General features: G+C 43.4%; 1 protein-coding gene across 2 annotated transcripts in view; it reads right to left on the reverse strand.

Moving 5' to 3' along the window:
• LOC106593885 (lysyl oxidase homolog 3B) overlaps window positions 1-10,992 on the reverse strand; it is a 139,947-nt gene extending 128,955 nt beyond the window's left edge. The window contains exon 1 of one of the 2 annotated variants that reach the window (XM_045704320.1): window positions 10,670-10,992. The gene's annotated coding sequence lies outside the window, so the exon portion shown is untranslated. The remainder of the gene's footprint in view (window positions 1-10,669) is intronic. The other variant, XM_045704305.1, reaches the window with a different exon arrangement.
• Between the last annotated feature and the right edge of the window lie 316 nt (window positions 10,993-11,308).

Raw genomic sequence — 11,308 nt, forward strand, 5'->3', positions numbered from 1 at the left:
AGACTATATGTCCATCAGGGAACATTAACCCTCCATGTAGACTATATGTCAATCAGGGAACATTAACCCTCCATGTAGACTATATGTCCATCAGGGAACATTAACCCCTACATGTAGACTATATGTCCATCAGGGAACATTAACCCCTCCATGTAGACTATATGTCCATCAGGGAACATAAACCCCTCCATGTAGACTATATGTCCATCAGGGAACATTAACCCCTCCATGTAGACTATATGTCCATCAGGGAACATTAACCCTCCATGTAGACTATATGTCCATCAGGGAACATTAACCCCTCCATGTAGACTATATGTCCATCAGGGAACATTAACCCCTCCATGTAGACTATATGTCCATCAGGGAACATTAACCCCTCCATGTAGACTATATGTCCATCAGGGAACAGGGAACATTAACCCCTCCATGTAGACTATATGTCCATCAGAGAACATTAACCCCTCCATGTAGACTATATGTCCATCAGGGAACATTAACCCCTCCATGTAGACTATATGTCCATCAGGGAACAGGGAACATTAACCCTCCATGTAGACTATATGTCCATCAGGGAACATAACCCCTCCATGTAGACTATATGTCCATCAGGGAACATTAACCCCTCCATGTAGACTATATGTCCATCAGGGAACAGGGAACCCTCCATGTAGACTATATGTCCATCAGGGAACAGGGAACATTAACCCCTCCATGTAGACTATATGTCCATCATGGAACATTAACCCCTCCATGTAGACTATATGTCCATCAGGGAACATTAACCCCTCCATGTAGACTATATGTCCATCAGGGAACATTAACCCCTCCATGTAGACTATATGTCCATCAGGGAACATTAACCCCTCCATGTAGACTATATGTCCATCAGAGAACATTAACCCCTCCATGTAGACTATATGTCCATCAGGGAACTTTAACCCTCCATGTACACTATATGTCCATCAGGGAACATTAACCCCTCCATGTAGACTATATGTCCATCAGGGAACATTAACCCCTACATGTAGACTATATGTCCATCAGAGAACATTAACCCCTCCATGTAGACTATAGGTCCATCAGGGAACATTAACCCCTCCATGTAGACTATATGTCCATCAGGGAACATTAACCCCTACATGTAGACTATATGTCCATCAGAGAACATGAACCCCTCCATGTAGACTATATGTCCATCAGGGAACATTAACCCCTCCATGTAGACTATATGTCCATCAACAGGGAACATTAACCCCTCCATGTAGACTATATATCCATCAGGGAACATGAACCCCTCCATGTAGACTATATGTCCATCAGGGAACATTAACCCCTCCATGTAGACTATATGTCCATCAGGGAACATTAACCCCTCCATGTAGACTATATGTCCATCAGGGAACATTAACCCCTCCATGTAGACTATATGTCCATCAGGGAACATAAACCCCTCCATGTAGACTATATGTCCATCAGGGAACATTAACCCCTCCATGTAGACTATATGTCCATCAGGGAACATTAACCCCTCCATGTAGACTATATATCCATCAGGGAACATTAACCCCTCCATGTAGACTATATGTCCATCAGGGAACATTAACCCCTCCATGTAGACTATATGTCCATCAGGGAACATTAACCCCTCCATGTAGACTATATGTCCATCATGGAACATTAACCCCTCCATGTAGACTATATGTCAATCAGGGAACATTAACCCCTCCATGTAGACTATATGTCCATCAGGGAACATTAACCCCTCCATGTAGACTATATGTCAATCAGGGAACATAAACCCCTAAATGTAGACTATATGTCCATCAGGGAACAGGGAACATTAACCCCTCCATGTAGACTATATGTCCATCAGAGAACATTAACCCCTCCATGTAGACTATATGTCCATCAGGGAACATAAACCCCTCCATGTAGACTATATGTCCATCAGGGAACATTAACCCCTCCATGTAGACTATATGTCCATCAGGGAACATTAACCCCTCCATGTAGACTATATGTCCATCAGGGAACAGGGAACATTAACCCCTCCATGTAGACTATATGTCCATCAGGGAACATTAACCCCTCCATGTAGACTATATGTCCATCAGGGAACATTAACCCCTCCATGTAGACTATATGTCCATCAGGGAACATTAACCCCTCCATGTAGACTATATGTCCATCAGGGAACATTAACCCCTCCATGTAGACTATATGTCCATCAGGGAACATTAACCCCTCCATGTAGACTATATGTCCATCAGGGAACATTAACCCCTCCATGTAGACTATATGTCCATCAGGGAACATTAACCCCTCCATGTAGACTATATGTCCATCAGGGAACAGTAACCCCTCCATGTAGACTATATGTCCATCAGGGAACATTAACCCCTCCATGTAGACTATATGTCCATCAGGGAACATAAACCCCTCCATGTAGACTATATGTCCATCAGGGAACATTAACCCCTCCATGTAGACTATATGTCCATCAGGGAACATTAACCCCTCCATGTAGACTATATGTCCATCAGGGAACAGGGAACATTAACCCCTCCATGTAGACTATATGTCCATCAGGGAACATTAACCCCTCCATGTAGACTATATGTCCATCAGGGAACATTAACCCCTCCATGTAGACTATATGTCCATCAGGGAACATTAACCCCTCCATGTAGACTATATGTCCATCAGGGAACATAAACCCCTCCATGTAGACTATATGTCCATCAGGGAACATTAACCCCTCCATGTAGACTATATGTCCATCAGGGAACATTAACCCCTCCATGTAGACTATATGTCCATCAGGGAACATTAACCCCTCCATGTAGACTATATGTCCATCAGGGAACATTAACCCCTCCATGTAGACTATATGTCCATCAGGGAACATTAACCCCTCCATGTAGACTATATGTCCATCAGGGAACATTAACCCCTCCATGTAGACTATATGTCCATCAGGGAACATTAACTCCTCCATGTAGACTATATGTCCATCAGGGAACATTAACCCCTCCATGTAGACTATATGTCCATCAGGGAACATTAACCCCTCCATGTAGACTATATGTCCATCAGGGAACATTAACCCCTCCATGTAGACTATATGTCCATCAGGGAACATTAACCCCTCCATGTAGACTATATGTCCATCAGGGAACATTAACCCCTCCATGTAGACTATATGTCCATCAGGGAACATTAACCCCTCCATGTAGACTATATGTCCATCAGGGAACATTAACCCCTCCATGTAGACTATATGTCCATCGGACAGGGAACATTAACCCCTCCATGTAGACTATATGTCCATCAGGACAGGGAACATTAACCCCTCCATGTAGACTATATGTCCATCAGGGAACATTAACCCCTCCATGTAGACTATATGTCCATCAGGGAACATTAACCCTCCATGTAGACTATATGTCCATCAGGGAACATTAACCCCTCCATGTAGACTATATGTCCATCAGGGAACATTAACCCCTCCATGTAGACTATATGTCCATCAGGGAACATTAACCCCTCCATGTAGACTATATGTCCATCAGGGAACATTAACCCCTCCATGTAGACTATATGTCCATCAGGGAACATTAACCCCTCCATGTAGACTATATGTCCATCAGGGAACATTAACCCCTCCATGTAGACTATATGTCCATCAGGGAACATTAACCCCTCCATGTAGACTATATGTCCATCAGGGAACATTAACCCCTCCATGTAGACTATATGTCCATCAGGGAACATTAACCCCTCCATGTAGACTATATGTCCATCAGGGAACATTAACCCCTCCATGTAGACTATATGTCCATCAGGGAACATTAACCCCTCCATGTAGACTATATGTCCATCAGGGAACATTAACCCCCTCCATGTAGACTATATGTCCATCAGGGAACATTAACCCCTCCATGTAGACTATATGTCCATCAGGGAACATTAACCCCTCCATGTAGACTATATGTCCATCAGGGAACATTAACCCCTCCATGTAGACTATATGTCCATCAGGGAACATTAACCCCTCCATGTAGACTATATGTCCATCAGGGAACATTAACCCCTCCATGTAGACTATATGTCCATCAGGGAACATTAACCCCCTCCATGTAGACTATATGTCCATCAGGGAACATTAACCCCTCCATGTAGACTATATGTCCATCAGGGAACATTAACCCCTCCATGTAGACTATATGTCCATCAGGGAACATTAACCCCCTCCATGTAGACTATATGTCCATCAGGGAACATTAACCCCTCCATGTAGACTATATGTCCATCAGGGAACATTAACCCCTCCATGTAGACTATATGTCCATCAGGGAACATTAACCCCTCCATGTAGACTATATGTCCATCAGGGAACATTAACCCCTCCATGTAGACTATATGTCCATCAGGGAACATTAACCCCTCCATGTAGACTATATGTCCATCAGGGAACATTAACCCCTCCATGTAGACTATATGTCCATCAGGGAACATAAACCCCCTCCATGTAGACTATATGTCCATCAGGGAACATAACCCCCCTCCATGTAGACTATATGTCCATCAGGGAACATTAACCCCTCCATGTAGACTATATGTCCATCAGGGAACATTAACCCTCCATGTAGACTATATGTCCATCAGGGAACATAACCCCCCTCCATGTAGACTATAAGTCCATCAGGGAACATTAACCCCTCCATGTAGACTATATGTCCATCAGGGAACATTAACCCCTCCATGTAGACTATATGTCCATCAGGGAACATTAACCCCTCCATGTAGACTATATGTCCATCAGGGAACATAACCCCTCCATGTAGACTATATGTCCATCAGGGAACATTAACCCCTCCATGTAGACTATATGTCCATCAGGGAACATTAACCCCTCCATGTAGACTATATGTCCATCAGGGAACATTAACCCCTCCATGTAGACTATATGTCCATCAGGGAACATTAACCCCTCCATGTAGACTATATGTCCATCAGGGAACATTAACCCTCCATGTAGACTATATGTCCATCAGGGAACATTAACCCCTCCATGTAGACTATATGTCCATCAGGGAACATTAACCCCTCCATGTAGACTATATGTCCATCAGGGAACATTAACCCCTCCATGTAGACTATATGTCCATCAGGGAACATTAACCCCCCTCCATGTAGACTATATGTCCATCAGGGAACAGGGAACATTAACCCCTCCATGTAGACTATATGTCCATCAGGGAACATTAACCCCTCCATGTAGACTATATGTCCATCAGGGAACATTAACCCCTCCATGTAGACTATATGTCCATCAGGGAACAGGGAACATTAACCCCTCCATGTAGACTATATGTCCATCAGGGAACATTAACCCCTCCATGTAGACTATATGTCCATCAGGGAACATTAACCCCTCCATGTAGACTATATGTCCATCAGGGAACATTAACCCTCCATGTAGACTATATGTCCATCAGGGAACATTAACCCCTCCATGTAGACTATATGTCCATCAGGGAACATTAACCCCTCCATGTAGACTATATGTCCATCAGGGAACATTAACCCCTCCATGTAGACTATATGTCCATCAGGGAACATTAACCCCTCCATGTAGACTATATGTCCATCAGGGAACATTAACCCCCTCCATGTAGACTATATGTCCATCAGGGAACAGGGAACATTAACCCCTCCATGTAGACTATATATCCATCAGGGAACATTAACCCCTCCATGTAGACTATATGTCCATCAGGGAACATAACCCCTCCATGTAGACTATATGTCCATCAGGGAACATTAACCCCTCCATGTAGACTATATGTCCATCAGGGAACATTAACCCTCCATGTAAACTATATGTCCATCAGGGAACAGGGAACATTAACCCCTCCATGTAGACTATATGTCCATCAGGGAACATTAACCCCTCCATGTAGACTATATGTCCATCAGGGAACATTAACCCCTCCATGTAGACTATATGTCCATCAGGGAACATTAACCCCTCCATGTAGACTATATGTCCATCAGGGAACATTAACCCCCTCCATGTAGACTATATGTCCATCAGGGAACAGGGAACATTAACCCCTCCATGTAGACTATATATCCATCAGGGAACATTAACCCCTCCATGTAGACTATATGTCCATCAGGGAACATAACCCCTCCATGTAGACTATATGTCCATCAGGGAACATTAACCCCTCCATGTAGACTATATGTCCATCAGGGAACATTAACCCTCCATGTAAACTATATGTCCATCAGGGAACAGGGAACATTAACCCCTCCATGTAGACTATATGTCCATCAGGGAACATTAACCCCTCCATGTAGACTATATGTCCATCAGGGAACATTAACCCCTCCATGTAGACTATATGTCCATCAGGGAACATTAACCCCTCCATGTAGACTATATGTCCATCAGGGAACATTAACCCCTCCATGTAGACTATATGTCCATCAGGGAACATTAACCCCCTCCATGTAGACTATATGTCCATCAGGGAACAGGGAACATTAACCCCTCCATGTAGACTATATATCCATCAGGGAACATTAACCCCTCCATGTAGACTATATGTCCATCAGGGAACATTAACCCCTCCATGTAGACTATATGTCCATCAGGGAACATTAACCCCTCCATGTAGACTATATGTCCATCAGGGAACATTAACCCCTCCATGTAGACTATATGTCCATCAGGGAACATTAACCCTCCATGTAGACTATATGTCCATCAGGGAACATTAACCCCTCCATGTAGACTATATGTCCATCAGGGAACAGGGAACATTAACCCCTCCATGTGGACTATATGTCCATCAGGGAACAGGGAACATTAACCCCTCCATGTAGACTATATGTCCATCAGGGAACAGGGAACATTAACCCCTCCATGTAGACTATATGTCCATCAGGGAACAGGGAACATTAACCCCTCCATGTGGACTATATGTCCATCAGGGAACAGGGAACATTAACCCCTCCATGTAGACTATATGTCCATCAGGGAACAGGGAACATTAACCCCTCCATGTGGACTATATGTCCATCAGGGAACAGGGAACATTAACCCCTCCATGTAGACTATATGTCCATCAGGGAACAGGGAACATTAACCCCTCCATGTAGACTATATGTCCATCAGGGAACATTAACCCCTCCATGTAGACTATATGTCCATCAGGGAACATTAACCCCTCCATGTAGACTATATGTCCATCAGGGAACATTAACCCCTCCATGTAGACTATATGTCCATCAGGGAACATTAACCCTCCATGTAGACTATATGTCCATCAGGGAACATTAACCCCTCCATGTAGACTATATGTCCATCAGGGAACAGGGAACATTAACCCCTCCATGTAGACTATATGTCCATCAGGGAACATTAACCCCTCCATGTAGACTATATGTCCATCAGGGAACAGGGAACATTAACCCCTCCATGTAGACTATATGTCCATCAGGGAACAGGGAACATTAACCCCTCCATGTAGACTATATGTCCATCAGGGAACATTAACCCCTCCATGTAGACTATATGTCCATCAGGGAACAGGGAACCCTCCATGTAGACTATATGTCCATCAGGGAACAGGGAACATTAACCCCTCCATGTAGACTATATGTCCATCAGGGAACAGGGAACCCTCTGTCTAGACTATAAGATGATCCGCTGACACTCTTATTTAGAAATATTTAGGCCAAGTTATTTTCCTGTACCATTTGCTTGTTTTCCATTTTAGTTTGATTAATTAAAAACAAGTCCTTAGTTATCTTGGACGTGCATAAAGCCAAGGAGACTATCCATTACTTTAATCTTCATTTAACTAGGCAAGTCAGTTAAGAACACATTTTTTTGTTTGTTTTGTTTTTACAATGACGGCCTACCCCGGACAAACCCTAACCCGGACGACGCTGGGACTCCCAATCACGGCCGGTTGTAATACAGCCTGGAATTAAACCAGGGTCTGTAGTGACGCCTCTAGCACTGAGATGCAGTGCCTTAGACCGCTGTCAGCAATAAAAGGTTTATAAATGATCTTACTTTTGAGGCTTTTGCCGACATGCTTTTGCATTAGTCACAATTCACATACGCCTACCTACAGTGCTTAGACTACTCCAGTCAGCTTGTATCCCTCCCTACAGTGTATAGACTACTCCAGTCAGCTTGTATCCCTCCCTACAGTGCTTAGACTACTCCAGTCAGCTTGTATCCCTACCTACAGTGCTTAGACTACTCCAGTCAGCTTGTATCCCTCCCTACAGTGTATAGACTACTCCAGTCAGCTTGTATCCCTCCCTACAGTGTATAGACTACTCCAGTCAGCTTGTATCCCTCCCTACAGTGTATAGACTACTCCAGTCAGCTTGTATCCCTCCCTACAGTGTATAGACTACTCCAGTCAGCTTGCATATCTCCCTACAGTGTACAGGCTACTCCAGTCAGCTTGTATCCCTCCCTACAGTGTATAGACTACTCCAGTCAGCTTGCATATCTCCCTACAGTGTACAGGCTACTCCAGTCAGCTTGTATCCCTCCCTACAGTGTACAGACTACTCCAGTCAGCTTGTATCCCTCCCTACAGTGTATAGGCTACATCCCCATTTCCAAAGACAACCTTGTCTGGTTACCAAAGACGCGCTCCTCCAAAACATATTCAAATGATTCCGTCCAATAAGGCCATATCAACGGTAGTCCTAGGCTATATCTGGTTTATTGGGAACGAGCTTCACGCATATCCTTTACAGAAGCCTGGTATTTATTATTGAGGAGAAGCGTGATGCGTAAAGTCCTATACACGTTGAAGCCAATTACACCCAATGTTGACTGTCAACACACCGACCTGGATTACAAAAACTAATGTTTTTACTGTTGTTCTTACTCACTACTGTAGCCTATGCTACTTAATGAAACGAATCAATACACAATGGAAGATAACTTTGCACAGACGGATTTGTAGTTGATACAATGCAAAGACCGTCAATAAACTACAGAACGCGAGACGACAGCAGTATGAAATTGGTTTTATTTTATTTTAGAAATTCATCAAAACCCAGCACTTTCAGTGCGTTGGGGCCAGTAACCGGAAGGTTGTTGGATAGAATCCCCGAGCTGGCAAGGTAAAAATCTGTCGTTCTGCCTCCTGAACAAGGCAGTTAACCCACTGTTCCCCGGGCCCTGAACAAGGCAGTTTAACCCACTGTTCCCCGGGCCCTGAACAAGGCAGTTTAACCCACTGTTCCCCGGGCCCTGAACAAGGCAGTTTAACCCACTGTTCCCCGGGCCCTGAACAAGGCAGTTTAACCCACTGTTCCCCGGGCCCTGAACAAGGCAGTTTAACCCACTGTTCCCCGGACGCCGAAGATGTGGATGTCGATTAAGGCAGCCCCCCCTGCTGCACCTCTCTGAATCAGAGGGGGTTGGGTTCAATGTGGAAGACACATTTCAGTTGAAGACATTCAGTTGGACAACTGACTAGGTATCCCCCCTTTTCTCACCACCACCAGCTATTGCGCTCATTATTCCAGCAGTGAAAATAACAGAAATATTTCAGACACACCCCCGGACCTATAACCCTACAGCCAGCGCTAAGATAAGTTTGTAAAAAAAAATTGCCCTTTGAGTGACAGGCAATAGCTCTTGAAAGAAAATCTGTAATTTCAACATTTGAAGCGATCGTCACTAGTTAACAGCCGCAAAGTCATAATTACGGCTAAACCCCACCCATTTATACAATTTATCTTTGTTAAAATCTTATTTTAACCTAACCATAACCCTATACCGAATCCTAAAGTAAGACCAAAAAGCAATTGTTGCCAATGTAGACTTTGTGGCTGTGTTATCTAGTGGAAACCACTTGAAGCCCTCTCTCTCTCCCTCGGATTTACGTGCAGAATAATACGAAATGCTCTGAGACCAGGTTGCTCTCTCTCTCTCTCCAAAGGACAATTGATGAAATGAGGCTATTAACGCTACACGATTACTACTATTATATAAGTTATCAGGACACTGTACAGGTAAATGGCAGATTAATAACGTGAGAATTTCCTCGGCCACTAAGATTCAGACTACACGCCAATATTGTAGTCATTATAATTAGACCGTCAATATGATGGTTCTGTGTTAGACAGGAGAGACTTGCTTTTGGGACAGATCTGAAAAGACAACTATCATTGCCTGTGATGATAATATCCCACACACGCCATGGGACCTATAAATTACTGTCTAGCTGTCTGTCTGTCTAGCTCATTTAGGTTAAAGTAACATTTACATTGTAGTCATTTATCAGACGCCCTTATCCAGAGCGACTTACAGTAGTGAATTCATACAGTTCATACTTTTTTTTTTCTTCCGTACTGGTCCCCCGTGGGAATCGAACCCACAACGCTGGCATTGCAAACACCATGCTCTACCAACTGAGCCACACGGGACCATGTAGGTGCTCATCTCTCTCAAACCACAACCTGAACGTTTCAAATGTTACCAAGAAGTTCGTCTACATTTATAAAATGTATTATTTGGAAAGGAAGAATGAAGAGATGTTATCTTAGCAAGTACCACATCACTACACCGGATGACATTTGTTTTACACTAACGGAAAAAGATTGAACTTACCGGTTACAACGTGTCCAGCCTCGAAAGTTTATAACGCTTTTAGATGGTTCCAGGGATAGACTCTTCTATACCTAATGTTGACAAAATTAAAAATTGAGGTGAGAAAAAAAAATGGTTTCGTCTTGATTTATGCACTTTATAGAAGCGTTCGGTTTGCGGGGCTTGGACCTCCTCGCCAATTGACTTTCATCCCTTCTGTCTGTAAATTGCCAGCTGTACAGCCCTCAGCAGAGGCAGAGAGGAGGCAGAGGGGAGGGAGAGAGGAGGGAGAGAGGACGGAGAGCTGGAGATGACTCGTCGACTTGTTGCACGACTTTAAAAAGGGGACGGATTTCCCTGAAGACACTGCCCCTTTCATGGATGATTTTGTAAGAGATTTTCCACTTTCATAACGCTTTTTATAACGTCAATAAAAATGTTCACAATAATTCATATTTAAGTCTTTCTATTTCCAAGAAGATATAAGCCTAAAGAAAAATCTGACTTTCATTACCATGAAATATTTAAGTTATGACAGCTTTCTAAAAACATTTTTTCCTTTGATTTAATTTGGCTATCTTTCAATCGAAAACACGTGGATTTCCATTACAGAATTTGCAACAAATAAAAGTAGGCTGTTTAAGCACCACCTAACATTAA

This window comes from Salmo salar, chromosome ssa01 (assembly GCF_905237065.1).
Source record: "Salmo salar chromosome ssa01, Ssal_v3.1, whole genome shotgun sequence".
In the NCBI taxonomy this organism is placed as follows: Eukaryota; Metazoa; Chordata; class Actinopteri; order Salmoniformes; family Salmonidae; genus Salmo; species Salmo salar.